Source organism: Sciurus vulgaris (assembly GCF_902686455.1).
Source record: "Sciurus vulgaris genome assembly, chromosome: 2".
Taxonomy (NCBI): domain Eukaryota; kingdom Metazoa; phylum Chordata; class Mammalia; order Rodentia; family Sciuridae; genus Sciurus; species Sciurus vulgaris.
The window spans coordinates 181,860,366-181,869,123 of record NC_136462.1 but is presented as its reverse complement, the minus strand read 5'-3'; the positions used below and the strand labels follow the sequence as shown (position 1 = coordinate 181,869,123).

The 8,758-nt window shown below is 39.0% G+C and overlaps 1 protein-coding gene across 8 annotated transcripts in view; it reads left to right on the top strand.

The window, feature by feature from the left end:
- Positions 1-1,678: 1,678 nt before the first annotated feature.
- RBM12 (RNA binding motif protein 12) overlaps positions 1,679-8,758 on the top strand; it is a 34,048-nt gene continuing 26,968 nt past the window's right edge. Inside the window, exons 1-2 of one of the 8 annotated variants that reach the window (XM_079128155.1) lie at positions 1,679-1,847; positions 7,107-7,159. The gene's annotated coding sequence lies outside the window, so the exon portion shown is untranslated. Of the gene's footprint in view, positions 1,848-1,875; positions 2,252-7,074; positions 7,160-8,484; positions 8,566-8,758 lie in introns of those variants that run through there. The other 7 variants (XM_079128153.1, XM_079128157.1, XM_079128160.1 and 4 more) reach the window with 7 other exon arrangements.

Sequence of the window (8,758 nt, the reverse complement as noted above, 5' to 3'; positions counted from 1 at the left end):
AGGAGAAAGAGGAGATGAAATTATAGAGGTTTTCTTTGTTTAAAAAAAACAGGGGCTGGGGAGATAGCTCAGTGGGTAGAGTGCTTGCCTCTCAAGCACAAGGCCCTGAGTTTGATCCCCAGCGCTGCAAAGAAAAAAATAAGCTTTTTGCTGGGCACTGAGGTGTGCACCTTCAATCCCAGTGACTCGGGAGACAGAGGCAGGAGGATAGGAAGTTCAAAGTCAACCTCAGCAACTTAGTGAGGCCCTAAGTAATTTAGCAGGACCTGGGCTCAAAAAATAAAAAAGGATTGGGGATGTGGCTAGTGTTTAAGCGCCTCTGGGTTCAATCCCTGGAACCAAAACAAACAAACAAAAAAACAGACCTTTTATTTTTTAATAATTTTAGATTTATAGAAAAGTTGCAAATATAATAGTTATATATCCATGACCAATTTCCTCTTAATTTTATACTGTAAGTACATTGGCCAAAACTTGGTACATAAATATAAATTTAAAAAAATTTTTTTGGTAGTACTTGGGGCCTTACACACACTAGGCAAGCACTCTACCACTGAGTTACTATCCCTGAAATTTCAAATATTTTTCAGATTTCAGCAATTTTCCTACCCCCCCCCCCCACGCTCCCCCAATTACTGGGGACTGAACCTACCACAGAGCTACTGCCCCATCCCTTTTTATCTTTTATTTAGTGAGATAAAATTTCCTAGGCTGGCCTTGAATTGGCAATCCCCTTGGCTCAGTCTCCCTACCATTGGGATTACAGGTCTATGTCACAGTAGTTCTATTATTGTCCTTTTCCAGCACCCAATCCTGGATACCTTTAGTAGGATTTTTTAATGAGCTATACTATACCTGTCTTTTACAGATTATATGTAGTGTGTGTTTGGTCTAAAAATGTGACTTTTTTTTTTCAATTTGCTCTTTTTGGCATAGTGAACCAGCATTGCTCAAATGTACCACACGCATCTTCTCAGAGGCTTATTGGAGTTGTGAGAATTTAGTTTCCGATTTTGTTGGTCAATTGACAACTCTCTGACTTGGAATACTAAGTCAATCACAGAGACATTGATCAAGACAGTGTATGGGGCTGGAGATATAGCTCAGTGGTAGCTTAGCATATGCAAGGCCCTGGGTTTGATCCCCGCTTCCTGGGAACCGGTAGGGGTGGAAGGCTTGTTACAGGATACAAGCAGGACTGTATGGGGGAGGGGTTAGTACCAAAGCATCTTGAAAACAAAATTTTTCTCTAACAAAATAATACTAAAATGCAGTTGTGGAGAGGGTAGGGTGGATAAGGCTTCCTGGATTGAAACTTTCGTGGGAAAAAAGCAGGTTTTGGTTTTGTTGTCAGGACCTTCTCAATAGAACCAGCCACTATTTGTGATCCTTTTAATTCTCAAAACACTTCTGCAAGGTAAACACCATTTCCCTCCTTTCGCAGAAGTTGAAAGAATTGAAGGAATCTGCTCAAAGTCCCTCAGTGAGGGTCCGAAAGGAACGTAAGCATCCATTTGGTTGCCTCAGGACTGCCTTGGGAGCTAGCGTTGCAAACACTTAAATGACAAGTCCCCCTCGCCACACACAGGCAACTTCCGAGAGCTCGCCGGGGAACCTCAGCACGCCTGCGCATTCCTGCTCCGTGACGTCACCATCTCCGCCCCGCCCCCTCCTGGAACGCGGAGCCGCTGAGCGGGCCGGCGGCCATTTTGTGAAGCGGCGTAGGAGGTGGTGGCTGCGGTGGGCTCCGGGAAGCCGTTCGGGCTGGGGCTGTCGGCCGCGGGGCGGAGGCACTCGCGCGGGGGGTAACTCGGGTCTGGGTTCTGGTGCCGCGCAAGTTCTCCCCGGTAAGACTCCCACAGCCCCGAAACGGGCGGGGCTGTGCGGGGCTCGAGCCGCCCCTTGATGGCCCGGGGCGGGGCCTTCGGAGGCCTCTGAGCCCGCCGCAGCGAGCGCCCCACACAAAGGGTCGGGGCTGGGCTGCGGGGGTCTTGGGGCCCACTTAACGCCTCTGCGGCCTGCACGGATGCGAGGAGGGCGCGAGAGAGGATGAACCTGCGTATCGAAATGGGGACGAGGCCATAGCGAGAACCCCTCGGTGGTTTGAGGAGGCAGCCAGAGCTGGGTGCCTCGGAGGCCTGTGAACTAACGGGGACTGCATTGAAAATACACCTGCATCTCGCATGGGGAAGACTTCTTTTGGCTCCAAATGGAGCAGAGATTATAATTACACCGCTGCCCAAGTGGAGAGGTGATTGTAGTGAGGACATTTTATGTATCTGAGGTGTAGAAAAGGCCTTTGTGACCTATCAACAAAAGGGGACTACAGTCGGGACACACTAGCGGGGGAGGAAGCTCACGCTTCTCTGAGTCCAGGAAGTTAATTCTCAGCACCCGCCGCCTTCCTGGCCTGAAGGTGGGCTTTTAATGAAGTGCTTTCAAGGCCCAGCGCTAAGGAGGTGCTTATTCTAGGGTGTGCAGAAAGCTCGTGCTGTAAGCAGCACCTTTACTGCTCTCTTGGGAGGGGAACCTCTGGCTCTATAAAGGAGAAGGCCCTGTAAGATGTGGAGGGTGGGTGCTTTCAGAGGATAGATAATTGAGTTCCTCTGAAGCTTGGCGGCGCTAGTTTGCAGCCGCGTGAAATGGGTGGGAAGGCCTTTGAGGATCTCCAGGTTAGTGTCAGTGTTGGATCTGGTGCAGTGGATTTGACTTCATAGACTTTGTCTCCCGTGTGTGTTTTATGGTGAAAAATCTGAGGAATTACAGTGTAGGCTACTCAGGATTATTCAGTACTAAACATTAATTTGGCTATGTATTGTATATTGAGAATTACAGGCTGTGGTCGTAGAGGTTTCTGGGCCTTAAAAACCCGACTTGGCGCCTGGGTCCCCAGAGAAGACCTAATGTAAATGGGAGCGTTTGGCAGGAACCATATTGTATCATTCAAGAATAGGATGATGCCAGTCAATATAACCTGCTGGGATCGGGGAACGTGGCACCTGAAGGCTTGTGGAAGCGAGATTTGTGATTGGAGTATTTATTTTAGAGCTGCTTACCTGCATGGTTTGAAATGGTGTAATTTTTGCAAAATGCAGTCTTAGCAACAAGAGTTGCTGGGGACCTTGTTAAGTATGTTGTAATTTCAGAGTGTTTGCAGTTGGGAAAAAATTCCCTCAAGTCTGGACATGTAGGTTGTACTTGGTTTTGAAATTTGGTAGTTTTGATAGAAAGGAGATTTTTGGATTTAGTGGAATGTTTTGTGTTCATTCATTTTTATAAGAATAAAGAGTTTGGAAGAACATAAATCTACGGTGATTTTTGAAGGAAATGAAATGTTTGGTATGTTTCTATAACAGTTCATGATCTGCTTAGTATGAATGATTTGGCAGTTTACCAAAACAGGGAATGCATTTTTATGTCACTTTCTTATGTTGGATTAAATGTTGGTTACATTGTTTATGAATTGTATAATTTCAATTTTGCTCATGTTCAAATCTGATAGGTGAAAAATACAAAGCTTTAGAAACCATTGTGGTAGTTACTTGTTATGTGCTACTACAGTACGCTTTAGGCTTTTTTCACTTTCTTTGATATTTCAAATGTTTTGGTTGACTGCATAATGAGAATTTGGGGGTCGTTGGTACAATTTTGTAGGTGTGAAACTTGATTTTGTAGACCAGTGTGTACCAGATGCTGGAATCCAGTGATAATATTGGTATTGCTTTTACTCCATTTTGCCAGAGGGTCACTTCATCATTCAGTTTGGCTGTTTTCTTCTGTAGATGTAGGCAGAACTAAGTATCAGTAATATCCTGCACAAAAGATGCTTTTAGACCCTTCTCCCTAAAATGCAGAGCCTGTTGTCAAGTTTTACAATCTAATGCCTGACTCACAAGTGCTTAATAAATGTTCATGGATATTTGTTAAATATTTAGATCAACTGAACAGAATAATTTTAACTATGTTGAAGTTTGTCAGATTTTACTACCATTCTCCATATACCTTTTGGTTTTCAGAGTTTTGGTTTAAAGCCAGCTTTTAAGTCCTAAACCAGTGAAGGTGAATGTGGTTGGTTAGGTTAGGGATATTTTTGCTTTGAAATGTAAATGAAGTAAGATAATGAACATTTTTGTTGGACTTTCGGGGGGATCAAAAATAACTATTAAAGTCTTTTTGGCAGAAGGAATGTCTTATTTAGAAATATCCTTTGCTATCTTTGAGTACTGAATGAGAAGTTAATGGGAAAAATGATCCATGTATTATAGAAGGGATACATCTTTATCAGTGTCAGAAGAATTTTTTCGTTAAGAATGATCCCAGAATCTTAAATGTGCTCCATTTGGTGATGGGGGACAAAATCAAGTGGTTGAAGCTGTGGTAGTTTCCTAATGCCTTCCATAATATGATTATACTCCTTGTAGCATTGTGCATATTGTAATCGATTTTCTGCTGCTTATGTGTGATGTGAACATTTGAGGTGTTACTGTGTTTATTTGTTGTTTCTTTTAAATCTGAAGTACCTAGCTTAACAAAATTAATATTCACTTTCGAGTGTTTATTACAAGATGGAAGAGTGGAGATGGTCAAGTTCTAGTTTGTATCTAGACTTCTTGATAAAGGTTTGTTATCAGACATTATGTCCTGAAATTCCAAGTGATTAGAATAACTAGTAAATCAGAAAGTCTTGTCATAATATGCTAAATTTTATAGCAGATATTTTTAATTTATGTATAAATCAGGTGATTGTCATGCTGCAGTAATGTCTGTTAGGACATGAAATGGAAAGTATATTAAAGCAAACTTGCTTATTTTAGATCTTCTCAAATGTATTAGTGGATTAATAGTAAACCAGGCCCATTTTTCTTTGCCTACCCTTCTAGTCTTTGTGTAAATAAACTATGTATTTTTAGGGGGTTGTTGCATAGAATTGTTTGTCCTGTCCTTTTAAAGTCATCAGAGCGTGAGGTGAGTGGGATAGATTTTTCAATTTGGAATCCTGCATTAGGTTGCTAGCTGACATTAGCATGTAGGAATGAGTGGGTTCTTGAAAAACAGTGATACACATCACTGTTTGTTATCTTTACAAAGAAAGGTGTTGAAACAAAAGTACTTAAGTTCTCAATTAACATTTACCTTCTTTCCCTTGCGAAGGAAGAGATTACCAAGCATGGTAAAGTTCTGGCTTCTGACCTTGATTTTCTGCATACTTTTCCTTGGTTTGGGATGAAATGGGAGTTCCTCTTTGCTGAAATAGAAGAGAATCATAAATTTATGTCTGAATTGATTTTTGTCTTTTAAGTTGAACACAAATGAGGCATTTGTCAAATTCAGCTGGGTTTTCAACCTTTCTTTGTGGAATAAAAAATTTTCCTAATTGTTAAAGTAATTTCCAACAGTCTTGTAGAAATTTTTGAGTAGACCACATAAGTTCCCTTTGGGTTTAAATAGATGATCTGGATTTGCCTTGGTTCTGGAAGGAAAGAGGCTGAGGAATCTGTTTCCATTGTATTGAATTAGGGTCTCCAGTAGGGGTCAGATATTTATCACAAGTACTTAACTAGAAAATTACCCTGGTTCTGTAGCTGCTGGAATTGACCCTGTATATTAGAAATAAATATTGCAGTAATTTCATGCCCTTCTTCATAACTTTATTTGAAGCATGCTTTTTTCTGTCATGTTTTCCTTTGTGGCCAGTTACATAAATTGCTAGATAGGGCTTTCAGATGAAGAGTCTTAAAACTCTTTAGACTTAATTATAATAGATTTGTACAATATGTCAAAGATTAATACAGTGCTCTGGGTATTTGACAGTATGTTTATAACATTTGCATAGCCTTTTGTGGAAAAACTGTTCTCTAGCAATTTGAGTAGTTGACTCAAAAGATATTTAACTTGTCCTTTAGACAATTTTGGAATAACACTTGGGATTTTTAAAATTTGTTTTACTTTCTGGTGATGAATGTTAAGCTCATTAGTGATAGCTTAATCTTGAAAGATTAAAAAAGTATCATTCTACTGTCATAACTAATTTTAACATTTAAAAAACGAGCATAATTCAGATAATTAGACCTTTGATGATCTTAATACTGAACTGCAGCAATTTTTTTCTTCTCATCTTTTGAATTAAAAAAAAAAACTCTTTGAGCCAGAAGCATTGGCACATGTCTATAATCCCAGTCTCAAGTTCAAGGCCAGTCTTGCAGTTTAGGGAGATCCTGTCTCAAAAAATAAAAAGGGCTCAGGATATAGCTCAGTGGTAGAACACTCCTGGGTTTATTCCCCAGTACTATTCCTTGCAGGTGTCTGACCCCCACACCTTTTGAATATAATTGTCATTTGATCATGTATGTTGCTTGTGAACATAACTTTATATCATTATATACCATCTTGGGATAAATTCCAATGAAAGATGAGTGATCTGCCTCTTAATATATCAGACATTTTAGGGAATTTTTAAGACAAGTTTTTTTGAAACTGTTGTGTTACTAGAAAAAAAATTTTCCTGAATATGTTGAGCCCCAGTGGAATTGGTCCTTGTAGCCAAAATTTTGATTTCTGTTTTGTGATGTTTGACATTTTAATGCAAAGGAAAATATATTGAAAGAGCAGTTGCAGTAATTTCCATGAATACCTTTGAATTTTGTTCAGAAATTGTTACTGTATGAACTTGTGCTTTTCATCCAAAGTTTGGTGGGAACATAGGGAAATAGGTAGAGGTTGGACTTGTGTACTGCAGTTTTCTGGACTGGTTTCACCATCAAGTGATAAAACCATTAGGTTGTGAAAGCTCAGCTTTGTTTCTGTTGATTCATTCTTGGGCTAATTATGACACACTTGTGATATATATAAATATATAGATATTTTGAGAGCCTTCTGTGTTTGAAAAGCAATACAGTTAAAAGCATATGTGGGATTTTGGTATCTGCTTTTCCTCCCCTCACCCCCCATGTGCAGTCTAATGAAGTTCTCTGGTGGTTTCAGACTCGCCTTCTTAATATACAGTTCAGTGTGGCCTGTGCGTGTTGTTTTGTGTTTCCTGCATTGATTTTTGCCTCCGTTTATTCTCTATTGCAGTCTAAAAGTTGGTTTTAATTGGTTGCCCACAGGATTGACTTGGCCTCTACTTCTTGTTAAGAAAATACATCTCTTGTTTTATCAGGTAAGAGATTTTGAATATAGGGTTTGTTTTAATACAAAAAAGAGATATCTTGTTAAGAAAACATAAAAATATGTGTAGTAACGAAATTGTATGTGTGTGTTTACAAATTTATTTGAGGGATGGGATTGGGGTGAATGGGTACCTTGAATAGTTTCTGCTTCCTTTGAGGGCCAGTTTTACATGGATGCATTTCTCCTGCTATGTTATTTATTGTTAGGTAGCAAGTAGCTGGTTTATTTTCCCCCCTCAGTAGCATTCTAGATGAATTACAAATACAGGTGCTTGTTATTGGTATGGATAGTTATAGTCCCTGGAGGTATAGATATAGATAATGAGTTATATGTTTTAGAGTACACATTTTAGACTTTAGATGGAAACTTAGCAAATTGAATCCAACTTTTTTACTTAACTAGGCTAGACTCAAGATAGGTTGAGATGACTTACCAAACAGGTGCTTAGTAGCAGAATAATAGATGTTAACTCATATTTTTCAGAACCTAAAAATTGTTTTTCTCTTCAGATGGCTTTATGAATAAATCTTGTGCTCTTCTTTGGTTTAATCCTCAACCCTTTCCTGCTGGTAATCTGAGGCAGATTTTCAATAGCATGTTTTCATTGTAACCTTGTATAGACTTTGAGTAAATCTCTTCTCAGCAGAAAATCGTTTAAAGACTCAATGTGTCTGTTATTTAGCTTTGTGTTTAATTTTTATGTACTTGAGACCATATCAAGTTCCCATTTTATCGTCCAAGTGCAAACTAACATCTCTGTCACTCAAGTTGTTTTGGGTACCTGGTTTACCCATGATGTTTTCCCCATATAAAGTGATTAAATATTTTTTTGAAGTTGAACAGGAATGCTATCTCACTTTCGCACATAGCCACATAGTCTAGATTCAGTAAGGAATGTGAATTTGTTTTAATTACTTGATAAACTTTCTTTTAGACTTTAATAATATAAGAAATTTTGTTGGCGTGCTTTTTTTGCGTGTTAATTTTTCTTCTTGACACTTATAATCTATATGTGAAAAACTTTGCCCGTCTTTACCAAATTTCTAGTGCTTTAAAATGATTTCATGAATCATGAAGAGCATTTTCTGTTTGCCAGTCCATCTTTCTGGATTAAATTTGAAGATAACTTACTTTGGACTCGGATGATAGTTTTGTGATAGAGTAATAGCCTAACATGCATGTGCAAGGCCTTGGGTTTAATCCCCAGTACTGTCAAAAACAAACAAACAAAAAAAACCACTTTTATTTTTGTGTGTAAGTGTGTGAGAAAACTGTCGAAAGTTAAATAATATATTTATCTTTCTCTTTTTTTCCTTCTTTTAGAGATGGAGGTCTTGGCTATTTGCCTGGGCTGTTCTTCCTGCCTCAGCCTCTTGAGTAGCTGGGATTATAAGTGTATGCCACTGCATTCAGTTCTCTTTGTATGCAGCAGTCAGAAAAGTTCTCTTTGTATGCAGCAGTCAGAATATTGAGCTATAGTTACAGGTTTTATTACATTATATTAGTATTCATATAATACTTGACATTGAAGAACTTGTTTCTAGGAATATGATTCTTAGCCCTTATATCATTCTTAGACCTTATAGTA